General features: G+C 42.6%; 1 protein-coding gene across 1 annotated transcript in view; it reads right to left on the minus strand.

Annotated features, from left to right (window-relative positions):
• Nucleotides 1-20,050, minus strand: part of NRXN3 (neurexin 3) — a 1,668,422-nt gene that overhangs the window by 1,592,118 nt on the left and 56,254 nt on the right. The window contains exon 2 of the mRNA XM_047738119.1: nucleotides 13,695-13,887. The gene's annotated coding sequence lies outside the window, so the exon portion shown is untranslated. The remainder of the gene's footprint in view (nucleotides 1-13,694; nucleotides 13,888-20,050) is intronic.

Below are 20,050 nucleotides of genomic sequence, written 5' to 3' on the forward strand. Positions count from 1 at the left end.
GCCAGAAATTTTACATACATTATCTCACTTAATACTTGAAAGAATTCTCTAAGGTTGGGAAAGGAAGTTCAGGGAAGGGATTGAGATCTAGGGCCTTCTGCTTTCCGTATCTGTGTACATCCCTTTTCCTCTCTGTACCCTCAAAAGTATCCATTAAGAAGGTCCAACTCCAGGTCCTGCATCCTCTAATTTCTCTTAATAGAGATTAGTTTCAGTGCTTTATTTTCCCTTTTGTCCTTTCTAATCAGTAGTTCTCTTTTCCAACCCCGCCACCTTCTACATCTCCAGCCCCTTGAGAAGCCCTTCCCATTCTTTACTCCGAATTGGATGTATGGCAAATTCAGACAAGAGCAAATGGAAGTTTTGCACCAAAGGCTACTCTGTAAGCAAATCAGAGTCCTGTATGAAGGGTAACTGTGAGAAACAGATTTCAGTGATTAATGCCCTATGCACACTGGTGGCGAAAATAGATTTTAGGCAATTGTTGACTAAGAAAACTACACAAAATATGAAAATCTGGTAACTATGGGGACCAAGGAATCAACCTCTTCTCCCACCAAATGCTCTAATGCATCTGCTTTCAAACTCTGAATTAACTGGTTCAAGTTTTCTCTCTACTTTATAGCCTCTGGTAAGTGAATAAGTGTGCAGAATCAATGCCAAAAAATGGAAAGAAAATTATCTCAAAGTTTTAAAAAATCAACTAAATATGGATAAATCACCTTTGAAGAATTCAAATCTACCAATAGCTTCATGTTCTTGGTTTTCAAATATTAACTGTCTACTTTGTCCTTCCATGCCCCATCACATTTTCTCCAGTTTTTCTTTTAATTCATGTAACAAGTGTGGATCACATTAAAAAGGAATGACCCCACCCACTTTTGGTGCTGATCAGACTTATGAGGACCACATTGCTGGGGTGGTGCAAAATCTCTACAGTAGGCATCTGAGGGGGGAAGAAACCAAGATGCCCCTTTTATGTCCTCTACCTCAAGGAAAAGAGATGACAAGCTTATGAGTCAGTCTAACTGCCTCACTCTCCTAAAGCATACCCCCTCCTCCTCCATGTTAATCTTCAATGTGAGCAAACATCCAGAACAACTCTGGTAGAAGGGTGAGACGTACTAGTCTCACAAATACAACTACCAAGATACCTGCTCACTTTGGCTCCCAAGAACTGGTTGCCCTTGTTGATTGGATGTGGTTCCCCATCCAGCTCTTTTTTATCAGCCATATGCTGACTTTTTCTCTCTTTTATGCTTGCTCTTGCAAATCTTTCTGGATTCAGGGGATTTTATTAGGTCTCTTCTTTTCTCTCTGGATTTTCCTCCAAAAGTCTACAAAACTATTCTTGAGCATGGATTCATTATTGATCGTATCACATTCCCACTAGAGGGAATACAGCAGTAAACAAGACAAACAAATCTCCTGTTCTCACATACCTTTTATACTAGGAAGGATGACGAGTAGAAAACCATAGAACACATAAACAAGGAGATACTTTCAAATAGTGATACCTACTATGAACAAAACAAAGCCATAAGATGTGATTTAAAAAAAAAAAAAGTGGTTAGGGGAAGAAAGAGCTATTTTAGACTGGATGGGCATGGAAGGCTTCTCTGAATTTTGACTGGTAAGAAGGAGCCCAGCATGAATGAATTTTACATAGGATGGGGCAAATATTACTTGGTAAAATTTCAGCTGAGAGGTAAATAAAATTTCAGAAATGCCATTAAGGTATATCATTCTAAGAAGTCAATCCGTAAAATGATGGAGGAGACATTTGTTATATGAAGGACATGGGAACGGAAGAGAATTGAACCACCAAAATACTTCACTTTACCTCAAGGAACATGTAACCACTTCCCAGGAAGTTGTAATCTTCAGCTTTTTATGGCATAGTGATTAAGAAAATTGACTCTGGAGGCAGACTACCTGGTATCAAATCCCGGCTCTACTATTTACTAGCTATGTAACCTTTGGTGAGTTGTATGAGACAACTCTTTCTGCCTCGGTTTTCTGATCTATAAAATAGTGATAATATTACCTGCCTCAATCTTGTCTGAGAATTAAACAATATATGTAAAGCACTCATAGCAAAGCACAAGATATAATATGTGTTGTATAAATATTATCATCATATCCCCTAGTGCATCCCTTTATGAACACACACACACACATCAGCATCAGGCATTCTCCCAGGCCACTCCTCAGGACAATCAGTGTAAAGACCCTTACAAAAATTGAGGGACCCAGATCCCAGCAGGCAGCAGATTCAAGTCCAAACTTGAAGAGATTTTTTTTAAAGTCGGGGATGGAGACTGAGTTCATGTAAAAATATAGACTTCTGCTTCCTTTAGAACCCTCTCAAGCCATGTGCTGTTTCTCTACTGTAACACTCACATTCAGCTTATAGAAACCTCAAAAGAAGCCCCAGCATGCCCAGAACTTTTTCCAAGACTCTTGGCTACAACCACTACCTGAAGTTCAGAGTTGTTATTCACCAAATATTAGTACTTGTCAAGGCAAAGAGCAGCTTTCCTGGAATCACAGTTCATCTGATACCTGTGTGAGCCGTAAGTGCACCCAAGGATCAGCACTTAATACATTGCCTCACATATTAAAGGTGCCCAACAAATGTTTGTGGAATAAATGAATTACAGCTCTTTCATTATGCTTGTGCTTCAGGTGGACAATAATATACTCCTTGTAATTAATACAAGCTTGTACTTTCCCCTTTCACCACCAGGAAGAAAACTAAATAAACAAAGCATTGTAAAACAATCAGTTGACATCATAGAATAAAAGCAAATGTGAGAGCAGTCATTAGTTCTTAGGGTAGATGGACATCCATCCAGCAAGCCCTCGATAGCTTGCTACTCTGATTTCATCTCAACCCTCCTGTTTGTGGACAATTTTCACTCAAATTCCCTATAGAAGAATATTGCTTCCAGCACCACAGAGAGCTCCCAGTAGCTTCCCTCTTCTAGGAGCGCTGGACTCTCTCAGCACCATGGAGAGTTCCCTTGCTGCCCAGCAGGTAGGCAGGACTTCCCATCTTTCATCATCAATCAGTGAGAAGTCCACTTGGAATTGCCCACGAATGAGCCCCAGTAATACCACCTCCACTGAAGTTCAAATATCAGAAAAGGGCAAAAGGTGATCTCGGTAAAAGGGTCCCCAAAGTTCAAGGAATATCCAAAGAATCTGCTCTCCCGTGGTAGGGATAGAGAGCGTGGGTCTGAAGACAGTTGACTAATGATTGCAGATTCTTTTGTGCCACATCGGCATTTCTATTGCTTTTTCCCCCCAGAAGTAAAATACCCAAGGTGAATTCAAAAACCTCAGTCCAAACTGTGATCAGATCAACGTGGCTGCACCAGACAAAACTGATCTTATCTGTATGGTGACTTTATCCACTTTGGAAAGCAGAACTCATTACAATAATAAGGAGCGACAGAAATGGGAGGAAGAGCAATCACAGCAGAGCCAGGAAAGAATTCACTTTACTACCATTTTGGAGGATTAATTCTAAGCTTCCCTCCTATAAATGTCATTTTTCACTTCGGCAGGAGGTCCGGGGTCTGAAATTATTCTAGCCGACTTGCAGAACGCATCACTTTGCACCTGATTTGCAATCCATTTCTGCTTCCTCCTACCAAGCTCAGAGGTATTTGTTTAATGGTCACCTCTAGAGCACCGCAAGCTCTATGGTGCTCCCATAGGAAGGTGTACACACACTGGAGGTCAGGGGGCAGGATACTGGTGTTTAGGAAGGTCTGAAAGGGTAAGGAAAATAATGTGTGAGCTTAGGAGCACAAAAGAGGTGTCCACATTCTCACAAACAGAGTTGTGTGGCTGCAAGAGGAAGCGAACAGGGAAGAAAAAATGTGAAGCAGCTGTGTGTGGCTAAGAAAATGCATTATTTCTAGACATGGTCCCTCCTCTAGGTCCCCTACCTACTAGCCAATTTAAATGGGGTGACTATATAATTACCTGGATCCTCCTCATTGGAGATACTAAGTATTTCCAGTCTCATCTCAGCAGCCCCCTAAATACCAGCCACACTGGATTAATTGCCTTTCCTCAGACTTGCTACACACTTTTTTACACCTCTGGGCTTTTATCAGGCTGTTCCCTTATCCCAAAATTCCCTCCTGACTGTTCCTCCCTCTCCATCTCCCCACCCAATTAAAATTACATTCATGCTTCGAGGCCCGGGTTAAAGGCCAGCCCTTCCATGACACTGCCCCTAAATCTCCTCCATAAAAATTCACTTCTTTCTCTTTGTGCTCACAACAGGCTATTTTTAACTCATATTAGACTTATCCATTTGCATGTTTCTCTCTCCCTCTAGATTATAAACTCCTTGAAAGTAACAGTCTTTTTAATCTTTGTATTCTTGGCAACACATTGCCCCACTCCTCAGTCATCATGGACACATTTCAAAATACGTTTTTGAGTAAATGAACAAAATTTAGCAATATAATACACAAAGCCAGAATATTTTCAACTATCATTTTTTGCCCAAAATCTTGAGCTATAAATAACTTGGTAATGGCCAAATCTTTCCAGATGCCGATTTCCTCCCACCAGTTTAACAATTGGGAGAGAGAAGTCATCTCTGGTATCCCTGGCTAGGGCTAGATCCACAATCCCCGAGGCGCCTGGGTGGCTCAGTGGGTTAAGTCTTTGCCTTCAGCTCAGGTCATGATCCCAGGGTCCTGGGATCGAGCCCCACATTGGGCTCTCTGCTCAGTGGGGAGCCTGCTTCACCCTCTCTCTGCCTGCCTCTCTGCCTACTTGTGATCTCTCTCTATCAAATAAATAAAGAAAATATTTTAAAAAAAGAACTCACCTATTTAAAAAAAATCCACAATCCCCAGCAATAAACAGAGCAGAGCATTTAAGATCGGAGCACACCTCACTAACTCTTACATGTGCCACTAGCGACATCTCTTCAACTGGTGGTCAGATTCTAAACTGGTGGTCAGATTCTAAACACTACTTACGGACCCACGGTGCTTAAAAGTTCCAACCCTAGCAGACTTATCTGAATTTTTCCTTTTGAAATTTACAGTATCTCTCTGATTTTACAAGTCCTAGCTTTCCCTCCAAAATTCAGAGTCTTACTGAGCAGTCCTTTACTACCTCACTGAACCTCAGGTCCTGGGTCTTTCAAAGTACCTCTCTACCTGGTGCCAATGTATCATCCCAGAGTAACTGTATGTGTGAGTGTGGACTGAACATGACCAGACACTACAGCATGGGTGTATCAAGTTGTTTTCACTCAGCATTCCCCTATGTTCCATTATACAAAGGTCAGTGCACATTCCCATTAGGAACAAATCAGTCTTCCCAGGAAGAATAATGATAAACTCAATGCCAGCAAAATGCCTCCATTGTTTTCTTCACAAACTTTCCATCTAAGGTCAATTGTCACTACCCAGCAGCACCTAGATCTGCCACATCCACCATTCTCACAACAGGAGTCTGACCAACAGGAAAAGGGAGAGTAGGCTGCTGAATCTTAGTTGGAGTCTGCCTCTTCACTGGCAACCTCTGGGAAGACTAGGTCTGGGGTCAATTTTCCAGCTCCCCAACTTTCCCATTCTATGCATCTCCCGTCAGTGGCTTCCTCATTTACCACCCCCACACCTTGCTCAGTTCCTTTCAAGAAATCTGAATCTTGATGGGTGGGTTATGACCTTCCCACCTTCTCCGCCCACAGGAGTCTGTGTCCTTTGATTTCATTAATTTCAACTGAGTCTTAAGCTGTAGTGGGCTTTGTCTTCTGATAGTCCAAAAATTTTACTTTTCCTGCCACCCACATTCCCTGATAAGACAGACAATGCAAAACACTTGAGAAGGAAGAGATGGGAAAAGCAACACCATGCTGTAGGAGAGGTAAAAGTCTTGCATCCTGAATGATTACAGAGTCTTGTCATAATCACATTGAGAACATTGTGGCTAATTTCCACTATTCTGGGATTACTCCTCAGGTTTTTTGTTGTTGTTTTTGGTTTTTTTTTTTTTTGGAGGGGGCAGAGCGCTATTTCTGCCAGAATCAAAATTAAAGAAAAAGCCAACATGTAAAAGCAGCAGCATCATACTGAGTTTGAACTTATTTCTCCTTCTTCAATCCCTTTTCAAAATTGGGGATTTACCAATCTTGAAACTCTTTTCCTCATCTGTAAAGTGGATAGCATACTTAACCCAGGGCTACAATGACTAAAGAAAATGGCATATGTGACAGTCCCTAGGACAACATCAGACACAGAAGAGAAACTTTTCCTATGCCCTGTGGGGCAGAACTCAAGGACTTGCATGGTTAGTGTGGACTTGTGGCAGGTGGGGGCAGCAGAGGGCCACTGGGGCAGAGGAAAGGAAGGGCAGAAGGCCTGAATTGTTAGTTCCAAGAGAAGGCATCCTAAAACAGGCCAGGCCCTCCAACAGGAGGTACCTCTGTGTACCTTCTTGCTCCATCTTGCACCTGGGTGGCTCAGTGGGTTAAGCCCCTGTCTTCAGCTCAGGTCATGATCCCAGGGTCCAGGGATCGAGCCCCTCATCGGGCTCTCTGCTCCGTGGAGAGCCTGCTTCCTCCTCTCTCTGTCTGCTTCTCTGCCTACTTGTGATCTCTCTGTCAAATACATAAATAAAATCTTTAAAAAAAAAAAAAAAAGCAGCCCCCAGGATTCTGATGTGTAGCCAGAGTAGAGAACCTGTGAGGGTGAGGCTAACTTTGCCTCTAGGTAAACGTCCAGTGACTACAGATCCCTCCATGAACTGACCTAAGGCACTGTCTGCTCTGGGAAAGAAAGCAAGGAGATGAGGCCATGATCACATGGTTTTGAGGGCAGGCACAACGTCACCTTCCCCTTCCACTCTCCAGTGCCCCTCACAATGCCTGGCATATAGTAGGGAATTAATAATATCCAATGAATGAATGAAGATCACTAGCCCTCCCTGGGCTTCTGTCAGGAGGCAAAACGGCACTTATAACCCCAGAGAGAATGCATATAAACAGTGTGCACAGGCTTCTCACTCCTTCTACAGAGCTGGCTTTATTTTTATTGAATGAAGTAAAGCGGGTTTTGTTCATTTTTCACATCAAGTATTTTCAGGGCAAGCCCTAAGTAGTTTGGGAGGAAGTGGGGATTTCTCATCTTTGTGTAACTACTCCACCTGGATCCTTCTCCTGGGTCCAGGAAAGATTTCTTTGTGGATGAATTTCATTTTTTTAAATTAATTTATTTTTTTATTAACTTTTTTGATTATGTTGTTAGTCACCATACAGTACATTGTTAAGTTTTTGATGTAATGCTCCATGATTCATTGTGGGTGAATTTCTAGTAGCACCAGCCAAAACCTATGTTCTCATCTCCAGAAATTCTGATGGACGATTCAGCATCCTCCTCAGACCCCTGATATGTCCCTGGGCTTGCTGTCCCAGCCTGAACCATGCTGGCTCCTTGTCCCCCACTTCTCCTGTCACATTCCCCCAGCCCCCCACAGCACTGACCCACTTCTGCCGTCTGCAACATGGTGTGGGTCTCTGGCTGAATTGCGGGGTGCGGGGGGGGGGAACCAGACAGCAATTTGGAATCTTAATGAGACCAAGTTCATTTCATTATGTTGTCATTTCATATTTCACCACCTTGACGGGGAAAGCACAGGAGACCCCAGAGGCCCTTTCTGGTTTGCACACAGGGTTGAGAAACAGGAGGGAGGAGGGAAGTGGCTAAGGGACAGGAGACCATGCCCCTTCCATTAGCCTCATTGCTCACACTCAAACCAAACTAGGAGAGGACAAGTCCTTTCCTTTGAGACCAACCATGAGAGCCAGATTCAGGAGGCTGATGAAGGACCTTTTTCCAAGTTAAAGACAGGCTCAGATCAAAATAGGACAGGAAGGGAAGAGCCCCCTCAATGCCATGCTCCCACGTGTTCTCAAATACAAACAGAGCTGGCCTCGGGGCATCACAGAAATTGCTATTATAAATTCAGATGGTACACCAGGGGGTGCCTCATTTTCTATTATTGTGGTTGGTCTCGTGAGCCACTCCAGCAATAGGATCTCAAAAGTGCAAGTGCTACCCCCAGGGGCACTGTTAGAAACACATTATTTTAAAGCACTGCAATAAAGCATGAACTCAAGCAACTTCACTGAAATAAAGACTAATATGGAACATGTGTTCTTCAGTCTCCTCCCACCCAAACACCCCACAACCCATACCTTTTTCCCCCCACACAAATACCTGGTGGTCCACTGCCCTGCCTACAGCTCAGTGCTTGATAAGGTACAGGACACAGAACTCAGGTGACCCTCAGGAGAAGAGGACGTCAAAAGGCCAGGCAGCGTTAGACAAAACTCCAAGAAGCAGAGAGGCCACTCCCTTGAGATTCCATACCTGTTAGCAATGACAGGAGGTCTGGCCAGGAGGCCTGGTTTCTGGCCCAGGTTCAGCCACTAACTAGAGACATTAACCTGTGCACATCATTTAACCTCTCAGGACCTCAATTACGTTTTTGTTGTTGTTTTTATAAAAGAAAGCTAAATGTACTTTCTATTATTCCCGCTTCACAGGGTTATAATGGGGATGAAACAAGGTAAGGTGGGTTGAATGAAATGTCACAAAAACAAAAACAAACCATCCCAACCTAAGGTCCATTGGCCCTTCTGCGGGGTGTGGTCCAGTGGAAAGGGCCTCCGCTCTCTGGCCACTAAGGCATAGGAAATCAAGTGAGGCCCACCACCAGGCAAGGCAACCCCTTCCTCTCAGCTCAGCAGAGCTGGGAAGTTTGAGGGAAGGAAGGAAAGGCCCCTACTATAGAGGGCAGCCAGGGCTTGGAGAGGGGCTTACCAACTGGGACACTCTAGGCTTTTCTATATAGGCCCAGGAGATACAGGCAGTACAAAAGTGAACCAGTGAAAAAGAAAATCCATTGACCTTCTACTGACAAGGGCTTGGAAGAAGAGATATGCTCCAAGAGGAGAGCAATAAGTAATGAAAATAATCTTGCTGAAATTCATAATCCTCCCTTCCATCAGAGAGCACTGAGCTCTTATGGTCTCTAATCTCCATGGAAGATGAGGGCAAGAGACAGTCTTCCCTCTACAGACAGATGGGGCACAGAGAATTCACCTAAGTCAGGAGGCAAAACAAAGGCTAGAATTCACAGATCCCCGCCCCAGAGCCTGAAAACAGGGAAGGGCTGCTGTCTGGACAGACTGGACCAAGATAAGATAAAATAAGCAGATCACGGGCTGTAGCACGGCTTCCACAGTAGACTCGGCATGCATCTGTGACTAACTGGAACAAGCTTGTGCTCTCGGGTTTGGGCAGCAGATCTGGTGACGCAAGGAACCAGTGGACTGCAGGTTCAGATGGGACTATAGGAATCTAGAGGGAAAATGATGATCAGGAGGCATCAAGGAGTTCTGCTTACCAGAAGCCCAGAGGGGACAAAGGGACCACCAGTAAAAAGGTGGTTCTGTGAGATGCTGAGCTCCCCACCCATGGCTGCGTCCAAGCAGCGTCTGAGTAAAGGAGATTTCTACATCAAGGGAGCAGTTATCCTACACGAGAACTTAAGATCCTACAATTTCATTGCATTTCTCCTTCTTCTGCCCAACCTGCCTTCACACATACACTATTACCCTCAACTAACCATGTCACCAATCTAGTAAGAGAAGCTGGTTGGGTAATAGAGGGAAAGTACACAAGTCCGCTAAAGTGCGAGGTCATGTTCTCTCAAACAAAAGCTCTGTAATCTGCCATGGTTCAAAAGGCAGATCCAGAAACTAGTTTGTGTCTCTTAGTTATAAGCAACTGGAGTGTCACTCCAGGGTTCTTATGCCCTCACTGGGGAACAAGGTGGTCTCCCAGGCCAGGATCTCAACAACAGGGAATGAATCCTGGTCAGTTCAAGCTCACATGGTAATTCCACCCTGTTTGGTAGTAACTGTTTTTTAAAGGGCATCGACGCCATTCTGACCAATGAAATCTGAGGGGAAAGCCTGGGCTTCCGGGAAATTTTTCTGTCTCCACAATAAGCATGAGGCTGTTTGCCTGTGACATCATCTTGAGACCATAAAGGGAGGCCAACCTGACAGGATCAGCCAAGACACAAAGGATGGCAGAATGGAAGCAGAGAAAGAATTTGGAGACATGTTTGAGCCACAGAATGAACCAACCCTAGAATGCCTACAGCTATATTCCTTGTTTTTGAAAATGGTATATTTTCCTTATTATTAAAACCACTTTTGAGTCTTCTATTACTTGCAGTTATAAAAGCGTTCTGATAGACACACCATATTGTTCTCTGCCCAGGGCTTTCACATATGCTTTCTTGCTTCCATCTGGGCCCTCTTTCTCCTCGAGCCCCCCTCCACTTGGCACCTTACTCATCATTCAGGTTTTAATGTGGACATCAGTTGCTCCAGGAAGCCATCCCTGACCCTCTCCCATCAGCTCCTCCTGCATTCTGTATTTCCCTTCTCCCATGCTCTTCCACACTTTCTGCTCCAGGCTTAAAGTTCCATGAAAACAGAGACAACGAACACACATGTTTACTGCTCTGTCTCAAGTCTAGGCCCCAGCATTGTACTCATTCAACAGATACTGGGAACAGTTAACATTTATTAAGCACTTTACATGAACCAAGTTGTATTCTAAGTACTTTAATGCTCACGTGAGTCAATGAAGTGAATAAAGCTCACCATTTTTCAGGTGAGAAAATAGGGTTGTGTAGCTGGAGACTGGCTAAGTCAGGGTTTAACACAGAGGTCTCTCTCCTCCACATAATACAAAACCATTTCTGAGCACCTACTATATGCAAGGCACGGTTCCAGGTGCTAGAAAGACAGACAAAGTTCCTGCCTTTGAAGAGCTTACATTTTAATGGGACGAAACATAATAAATAACCAATACATAAATGTATTGGTTGAATGAATGAATGCACAAATGAATGAAGGAGAGAGGAGAGAGATAAGATATAAAGCAAAACAATGTGGAATACACAGTGGTGTTGAAATCCCAATACTTAGATTTAAATCCCACTTCCTCATCTGAGAGGCAGGGAAGGAGGGTTGCGGGGGTAGGGAGGGAAAAATGGAAGAAGATGGGATCAGGAGGGAGACTCTTAATCTCATGAAACAAACTGAGGGTTGCTGAGGGGTAGGGGGAGTAGGGAGAGGGTGGCTGGGTTATGGACATTGGGGAGGGTATGTGCTATGATGAGTGCTGTGAAGTGTGTAAGCCTGATGATTCACAGACCTGTACCCCCAGGGGCAAATAATACATTATATGTTAATTTAAAATATATATATATATATATATATATAAATAAATAAGTCCCACTTCCTCATTTATCAACAGTATGGCCTTGGGCCAGTTATTAACCCCCTCAGAACCTCAATTCCATTGTTATGCAAAAATGGATTGATGTGGGAATAAAATGAGACTATAAAATGGCCTTTCACTTTATCTGCCATGTAACAGGAGCTTAATAACTCTTAGTTGAATCTAGATGCCTATGAGATAGGAGTCCTATGAAACCAAAGAAACCTTAGAACGGGAGAACTGGTTGAAAGAGTCTATCAAAAATCTGATAAATTACCCTTTCCTAAATTAGCTATCTTCTGGGTCTAGAAGGATTTTAGAGCTAACCCAGGTCCTAATCCCTATTTCCCCCCAAGTTATCATCTATATCTGAGGGCAACAAAATAGGGATTAACAATGGTGGGGACCAAAATATTAATTTCTGATATTAATTCACCACTCAATCTATATGAGAGGCTGTCAGTGTGTTTACATAATGAAGCCTTTTCTGGCCTGCTAAGGTTTCCATAATTGTACAGGAGACCGTCGTCATCAGTAGAACAGACCCAGGTGGTGGATGGTGACAGAAAAATGAACTCCAAGGTCCTAATTATTGACAGATTCTGTCTTTTTTTTTAATAATTGCATTGAATTAACTAATGCATATTAATTAATCTATTAGAAACCATTCATTATTTCAGAATGGATAAATGGTAATATATTTAACTGGTACTATTTTGAAAACTAATTCCTCCCCTCCTATCTTTTTGACTGCTCCAAGGCAAGGAAAATGTGAACATTACATGGAGTAGGGGAAAGCTGACCCCAGCTAACATCCATAAAGTAAGAAGCATTCTTAACTATCAGACTAACATCCTGGCCAGGCTCAGAGAGGTTCAGGATCTTGCAGAAGATGGCTTTCAAACAAGTGCAGCTCCTACCTGGCTAACATGCCCCTTAAAACACAGAAGCTCCAAGATTATAGGAGAAAATCTTCTGCCTGGTTTTGTAGTGAGTGCTACCTATTCCTTAAGTACAGAACCAGAAGTTTTATATCAAAAAGAGCACACTTTCCTTCATTCACCTTTGAAATCCATACACTTAAGCCAATGATTTGCCATGGCTTAAAATATTCCTGGAACTCTGCTTTTGGATATAACATTAAGTCAGATTAAACCACCCACGAAAACCAAATTTATTACTCTATGGTCACATGGGCTTTTTGGTTTTCCCAAAATATATTAGGCAGTTTAATAATGGAGATGCCTAGGCTTGGCTCTAAATGACTTCTGGCTGTTTCCAAAAATAAAAATCTATCCTCTTCAAGAAAAATATTTGGACCACAGAGGCTATTCAAAGCCATGTGCTATAACATATTTTTAAGCAGCCTAAATGACAGTGTAAAGATTACTGTCTCAGTTCAGTGAATAAACATGCATATGTCAGTGTGTGTGTTTACATCCATGTTTGCAGATGCATACAAAATTACCAGAAAGATACACATCAGTTTTGACAGGGCTCTTCTCTGGGTGTTAAGATTATGGATAGTTTATCCTTATATGTTTTCTTGTACTCTCCAAACTTGCTGCAGAAAACCTATATAACTTTTGCATTCAGGAAAAAAAAAAAAGGCGCAATAAATATTTTATATTTTTAATGTGCCACAGACCCTGAAGGCAACTTCAAATCAGAAGTTACAACAATGCTTGGCTGAGGAAAGCGTCAATGGATTAAACGCGCTGCCTTCCGTGCTACCAGTTTTGAAGGGCACAACCCTCATTTCTCTTATGTTTGTTTTTTCAAAAAAAAAATCACTCTCCATTAACTTAGGGCCACACTGTATAATGTCATTCCATCTGTGCCAGTGGCAACTAAGCATTGTAATGAAGACCTCCCAGTACGTGCAGTCACTAACCCCCCATGGACAGAGCCCCAAACAGGCCTGTATTGTGCCAAACGCCGTTCTGTTACACAGGGTCATGGTCCAGAGCAAGGCCCCAGTGAATTTCCTTTGAAAACTCCCGCACCAACTCAAGAAACCTTTCTAAAGGAGAAGAAGAAAAGGCATGACCCCATCTGAAATGTAATTTCTTGTGTTCTCTATCACAAGAAATCCAAGGGTATTGGCAAGAAGCAACAATAGCAGGGGCTGTAATGACAGGGTAATCCCAGGTGTTTCAGGTACTGTAAGCAAATAGGAACTTCCGCCCCCTTTTCAGGGACCAAGTGGCCCCAGGCCCAAATTGCTTTATGATGTCACAGTCGATGCTTACTAGTAAATGGGACGACAGAGAAGGTGCAGTGAGGTGGGGCCTGGGTTTTACTACACTGGCAAGAAAGTGTAAGATTCTTGCAATAAAGAAAATGTACCACTTAGATTCCTGGGATGAATTCTTCAAATTTCCAGCAAACAACTTTTTCTTACAGGAATCAAATATTCTTTCTCTTGGTGCCCCCCATGTCATGACATATCTCCTCTGGTCTTCCTGATGGTATTCTGTCTTCACTCTGGTTGTACAATCACCAGCAATACTCAAGAGCATCAACAACGTTGTACACACTGCTGAAGGAAAAACAGGGAATAGAGGAAAGGAAAGGATCGTGAGTGGCAAAATGACCTCCCTGCTTTCCCCAAAGTGGAACTTCAGGGTGCCTTTCTCCTGTATGAGGTGACCTAAGAGCAGCTCTGGTTGGCTGTACAGTCAGGGGGGACTTCAGGAACGACTGCCATGTCTGCCGACTTCATTATTTTTCATCTTCAAAAACTTCACAAAAGCCTGAGGTTGTACAGAAAACTAGATGGGCAGGGAGAGTTGACTAGGAAGAAGGCAACGAAGAGCCACCTGGCCTCACCATATCGCTACACTTTAAACGATAACGGAAACCCCTAACCAGTGATGTGCAATTTTGCTGTATATAAACTACACCACAATAACCTGATGTTTAAAAAAGAGGAGACACAAATTCAGAGTGCGTGGCAATTCTCCTAGAGAATCAGCCCCTCCCCCCATGTAACTAAGCCCTGGTAATAAAGAGGAAGGCATGAGATCTCCCATTAAGTGTCACAGAGTAATCTAGGAGTGCTCCCTTCCCAGCTGGCCCAGATCTCATGATACTTCAATGGAGCCTTGAAGCCACTAAATGTCTTCCATAGCAATAAATGCCTTCCTACTGTGAAACATCTTTAAACTGCTCTGTACCTCTCAAAAACAGACTCCTGAAAGGTACAACTGCGCATCTGTAATGATGTAAGAGAGAAATACTTTCCTTGCCAAAAAGCTAATCAGTCAATCAACACCTAACCTTTTAGAAAGAATTCATCCACACTTCATTGGGTTCCCTATCTATCTGAAAAGAAGGAAAGCTTCATGGGATATACGCCTGGCAATAGTTCAGCAGATGGCAGAACTTTAAATACGGAAAACGATCAACCAACCAACCATTTGTGAACATATGTGTTTTTGAGACACAGGACTGGGCTCTGGTGGAGACCAAGTGTGAAAGAGTTTCTGCCTTTGGTAATTTCTGACGATCATTGAGGAGATCACTTGTTAAAAATGGAGTATTTCAAAAAATGTTGAACTATTAAAACATGGGAGCACCTGGGTGGCTCAGCTGGTCTGCTTTCAGCTTAGGTCATGATCCCAGGGTTCTGGGATTGAGCCCCGCATTGGGTTCCCTGCTCAGCAGGAGGCCTGCTTTCCCTCTCCCACTCCCCATGTTTGTGTTCCTGCTCTCATTGTCTCTCTCTCTCTGTCAAATAAATAAATAAAATCTTTAAAATATACATATACAAGGTGAAGTGCAATAGTTTATAACCATCACGTTCACAAAAATTAGTTTAACCTTTACTATACAGCTACAACAACACAGGGGTCTTTACACGGGATGTGGAGATTGACAAATGGTATGTATGGGTAATATATATCATGGGCCTAGTTTCACAAAGGAAAGGAAACACGAGACTAAAGCTTTATGAATATAAAAATATTTGAGTGTAAGAAAAGAGAAATAAGAACATTTAAAGTAGAAAGAATAGTATGAAGCCTAAGCATGGCTGTCTAATGACTGCCAGAGAATCACTCACTGAGCTACAGGATACCTTGGCCCTTGTCAGAATGCTAGGTTTATGGCCATTTAAATCCCATACAATGACCCTGAATGAAGCCTGTCCAATATGGATGGGAGAAGAGCCCTAGGTAGGAGTTCCTTGGCAAAACAACGCTCTAATCTTCTCTAGAAATATGACACTCCCACAGAAGATAGCACAGAAAAATTATCAAAAAGATGGGGGAGTCCCTTTAGGCTGCTGTAACAGAGTACCACAGTCTGGAGGATTACCCAATATTTCTCATATTTATGTCTCAAATGTTTATTTCTTAGTTCTGGAGACTAGGAAGTCCAAGATCAAGGAGCCAGCAGATCTGGCATCTGGTGGGGCCCTGCTTCCTGATTTTACGTGGTTATCTTTCCTTTGTATCCTCACATGGCCAAAAGAGATGGAGAGTCAGAGAAGCGCTCCTGTCTTTTTGTGAGGGTCCTAATCCCATTCATGTGGGTTTGACCCTCATGAACTAATCACTTCCCAAAGGCCTTACCTCCAAATTCCATCACATTGGGGGTTAGGATTTCAACATATGAATTTAGGTGGGGGGACACACATTCAGCCTGAGGCAAGTGGATATCAAAAGGGGTTGTGCTGTGATGTTTGGAAAGAAACTATTAGGTGTTAGGGTCCTGAGTCATCTCTACACATCCAGCATCACTGGGTAGCCTAATCACTTATAACTATCCCTTTCTTCTTCCACCTGCTAAGGAAAAGAAAAAGAAAAAAAGTTCTAAGGTCATGGATATTGCATGGTTTAATTAACATTCAATCCTCCAAAAATCTCTCATGGAAAACTAGAGGCACCTGGGTGGCTTCATAGGTTAAGCCTCTGACTCTTGGTTTGAGTTCAGGTCATGGTCTCAGGGTCCTGAGATCAAGCCCCATGTTGGGCTCTGCACTCAGTGCAGTCTGCTTGTCCCTCTCCCTCTGCACCTCCTCCCCCCTCCCCTCTAGAATAAATAAAATCTTCTTTAAAAAAAGAAAGAAAATACTACTATAGTATAAAATTCTGTCATTACCAAAACCTAGAATATTCTTGGGTTCCTATGCTAAAGAATTTATAGCCTCTTCTGACTCTTTTCGAACAGGTGGGTAGACCCAGTTGTCAAACAAAGAAAAAAATGGCTTAAAATAAATTGTAATATTTTACTGTAATATATCAGTCACTGAATTCAAGTTTCTTCTAAACTGCATTAACCACAATGTGAGACAGTGTCCCCATCTGACGCCAAATTCTAAGCCAGTCACTTCAGAGCTGTGTGCTGTTCCCTTCTCCGTGGGCTGACCTAATGGCTAGGCATTGATGGCTGCTATTTCCGTACCCAAACAGCACATCTTCTGTATTATGTGCTGCCTGGCCTGCACCACAGAGGCAGCCTGAAAATGCCTCAGCCGCACAGCTTTTTGCTTTTCCCTGGAGAAGTGAAGCCTTAAGCATTTGTCCCATCCAGATGTATCTTTCCCCTCTAGATTGGGTCTTACCACCAGCTCAGTCACCGTCTTAACCCACTTCTGAGAAACGGAGATTAGAGGCCAGAAGGTATGACTGAGTAGCATCCTCCCAGACTCCCGGCCAAGCACATTTTATTCTGCGGTCACATTTTCTGAGACGTTGAACAAGTAGATGTCCCAAACTGAGTGATCCCATTATGGAAACTTCAAAGGAATGAAATGAACATCATGGCTCCATATGTGGGACAATATTCCAAACTTCAAACTATTGTTCCACCTGCAGGACTTGATAGGACTTGTGAGTACCACCCATGCGCATGTGAATAGTCTTAAAGAATGGCAGCACTGGGGCGCCTGGGTGGCTCAGTTGGTTAAGCGACTGCCTTCAGCTCAGGTCATGATCCTGGAGTCCTGGGATGGAGTCCCACATCAGGATCCCAGCTCCATGGGGAGTCTGCTTCTCCCTCTGACCTCCCCTCTCATGCTCTCTCACTCTGTCTCTCTCTCAAATAAATAAATAAAATTTTTAAAAAGCCTATTTCATGGTTTGCCTCTCTTTAAAAAAAAAAAAAAAGAATGGCAGCACTGTGATTGATGACCTCTACTTATGACCCTGTCTACTACGATAGAAGCTTCTTCCTTCCAGGAGAGATACTACTCTACTACAGGTAATGCATACCACATAATTCCAAGTAACTCCATTGCCCAGGCTGCTCGCTTCAGAAATCACAAGAACACTCAGAGCAAAATGCAGCCCACCACCTTCTGAACTAGAGGACCGCCAGGCTGCTTTTACATCACCCATTTGGGAGTCCTCTTATTTTGGAAAGTTTGAGATTTACAGACAGCAACATTGGACTAGAGATGAAGACCCTCATCCCTAAGAAAATGAGTTCTAGTGACCTACTTCAGTGGGAGGAATGGTGAGGATTAAATGCTTAATACTTATCGAGCACCTGCAGTGATCTATGTCCCGCTCAGAACATAGCAGAGGAGGCATAACTTCTCTTTCAATCAGGTTAATGAGGAATTGATTTTTGAAGCTTTTTAAAAACACAAAGTACGACAGCACTGTTAAACACCAATCATATTGGGAGTGGTGCTCACCTAGCTGACTGCCTGATATGGAAGGGGAAATGTGGGCAATTGATAGCAGATCTATACCTCTTTCCCAGGGTGGTCTTAGAGTGCTTTCACCCTCAGCAGCAAGTGCAAAAAAGCAGCCTCTTTGCTCTAAACTGTGCTGGGAATCAGAACGGGACTCAACTTCTCCCTACAAGTAAACAAGTGCCCTTTGTGGTCAAAAGATGGGGCACAAACAAAATCCAGAAGGGAGATATAGGCCAGGAACAAGCAAAAGTCTGTTGCAGCCTTTTGCAAAATGTGTGTCATGGTTTCTCAAGACAATTGAGCCACCTGGTGTTAGAAAGTTAACAGCTAAATCTCCTTTCATCCTCCCTTCCTTGGAGGGCAAATAAAGCTCTTCCCAAATGGCCTTAGGACAGTGTTAGCCAATATCACTGATGGAGAAGGTGGACTCAGCATAAAGCTTCTTGGCTGCAAATGTTCCCGGTGTTGGTCTGGGAACACTCAGAAGCATATCCTGCGCTGGTCAGATTTGGGTTGTGCAGATAAATTTAAATCTATTGAGTCTAAGTGAGACATCCACACTGGCAACAAAAACAAAAATAATGGTAGCTACTGTTTATTGAGTATTTAGCATGTGCCAGGCCCTGTGTTCAAAAGACACCTTAACTATAGTATCTCATTTAATCCTCACATCAAACTCATGGACTAGGTATTATGATCACCATTATAATAGAGAGATGAGAAACCAAAGGTCAGGGAGGAGTTGCCAAGCTGACGAATTGTAGCATTGGAATTCTATCCCAGAGTGTCAGATGACAGGTCCTGTCTCCTTCATCACCCTACTAACTGCCTTCTAACAATTATAGTTAATATCTACTAAACACCTTACTGCATGCCATACTTAATGATGGGCGGATTACGTAGTCATCTCATAACATAGGCAGTTAAGATGAGTAATTTAGCAACTCTAATCTACTGAGAACTGACCTCATATACCACACCAAGATGTTTCCTAAGTGGGAAGGAAACGAAGGTCACTGCCCTCAAGAAGGTCATCAATCTTTCAGTGGACCCAGAAGTAAATCCTAGGAGGGCAGCGGGATGGGCTTCCCTACAGGGACAGTAATTCAGCTGGAACACATGGAAGTATATAAATAAAGATGTCTATCTGCATTCATTAAAAAGTTTGAATTATAAAACATTTTTTAAGAAATTTAGTCTTTTCCACTAGAAAAAAAATACATAATTAGACCTAATGTAACAATGTATTGCCAAACAAAAATGCTGAATAGCTGAGAAAAATTCTATTTATCATTCCTTTCACTTTTCACAAATTAGAAGTGCTTCTATAGTGCCTGTAAATAGTTTATTCTCTTAAGAAGATGAAAGAGTCCCTCTGAAATCCAACTTCTGCCTGACTTATGACAAATTCCAAATTAGTGGTCCCCTGTAGGATTTACATTAATGAACATATATTTTCTCTCATATTGACTTTTTGAAATAACTCTTTCCCAAGGATTGCAAATAGTTTTAGTCCATCATCTCACTTACTTTTATATAATAAAGTAAATAAACTGTGACCCACAGATGAAGTTACATTTCCAAGTCACACACGGAAATGGAAAAAGAATCCAGACCTGCTCTGCTGAAACTTGTGGTCCAGCCCGTATTTGCTCTTCATGTTCCTCCCACCCACTGTGGTGAATCATGCCTCCCCCTCATCTTCATGACTTAAGTCTAGAACTCCTCAGTCTGACTGCTCATGTCTTTGTGTACAAATTAATGGTTAATATTATTAACAATTGTATTTTAGTGATAATGTCACATTTAATGATACTAGAAGTTAATCAAGGAGGAAGTCTAGTACCAAGCAAGAAAGAAAGAAAACAAAGAATAAAAGGAAGATTCATCTATTCATGTGTTTTTAAGTTTAGAAGAAACAAAGAAGTAGACCATGACACATGCCAGAACTGTTAGTTATTCCTCTATTCTAGTCTCTGCTGCCTCCTCACCATGAAATCCCAATTTTGTTCAGGCTACCATACACTCAGCTAAAAACATTAACCTTCTCAGCCTT

The sequence above is a fragment of the Lutra lutra genome, chromosome 7, assembly GCF_902655055.1.
Source record: "Lutra lutra chromosome 7, mLutLut1.2, whole genome shotgun sequence".
NCBI lineage: Eukaryota > Metazoa > Chordata > Mammalia > Carnivora > Mustelidae > Lutra > Lutra lutra.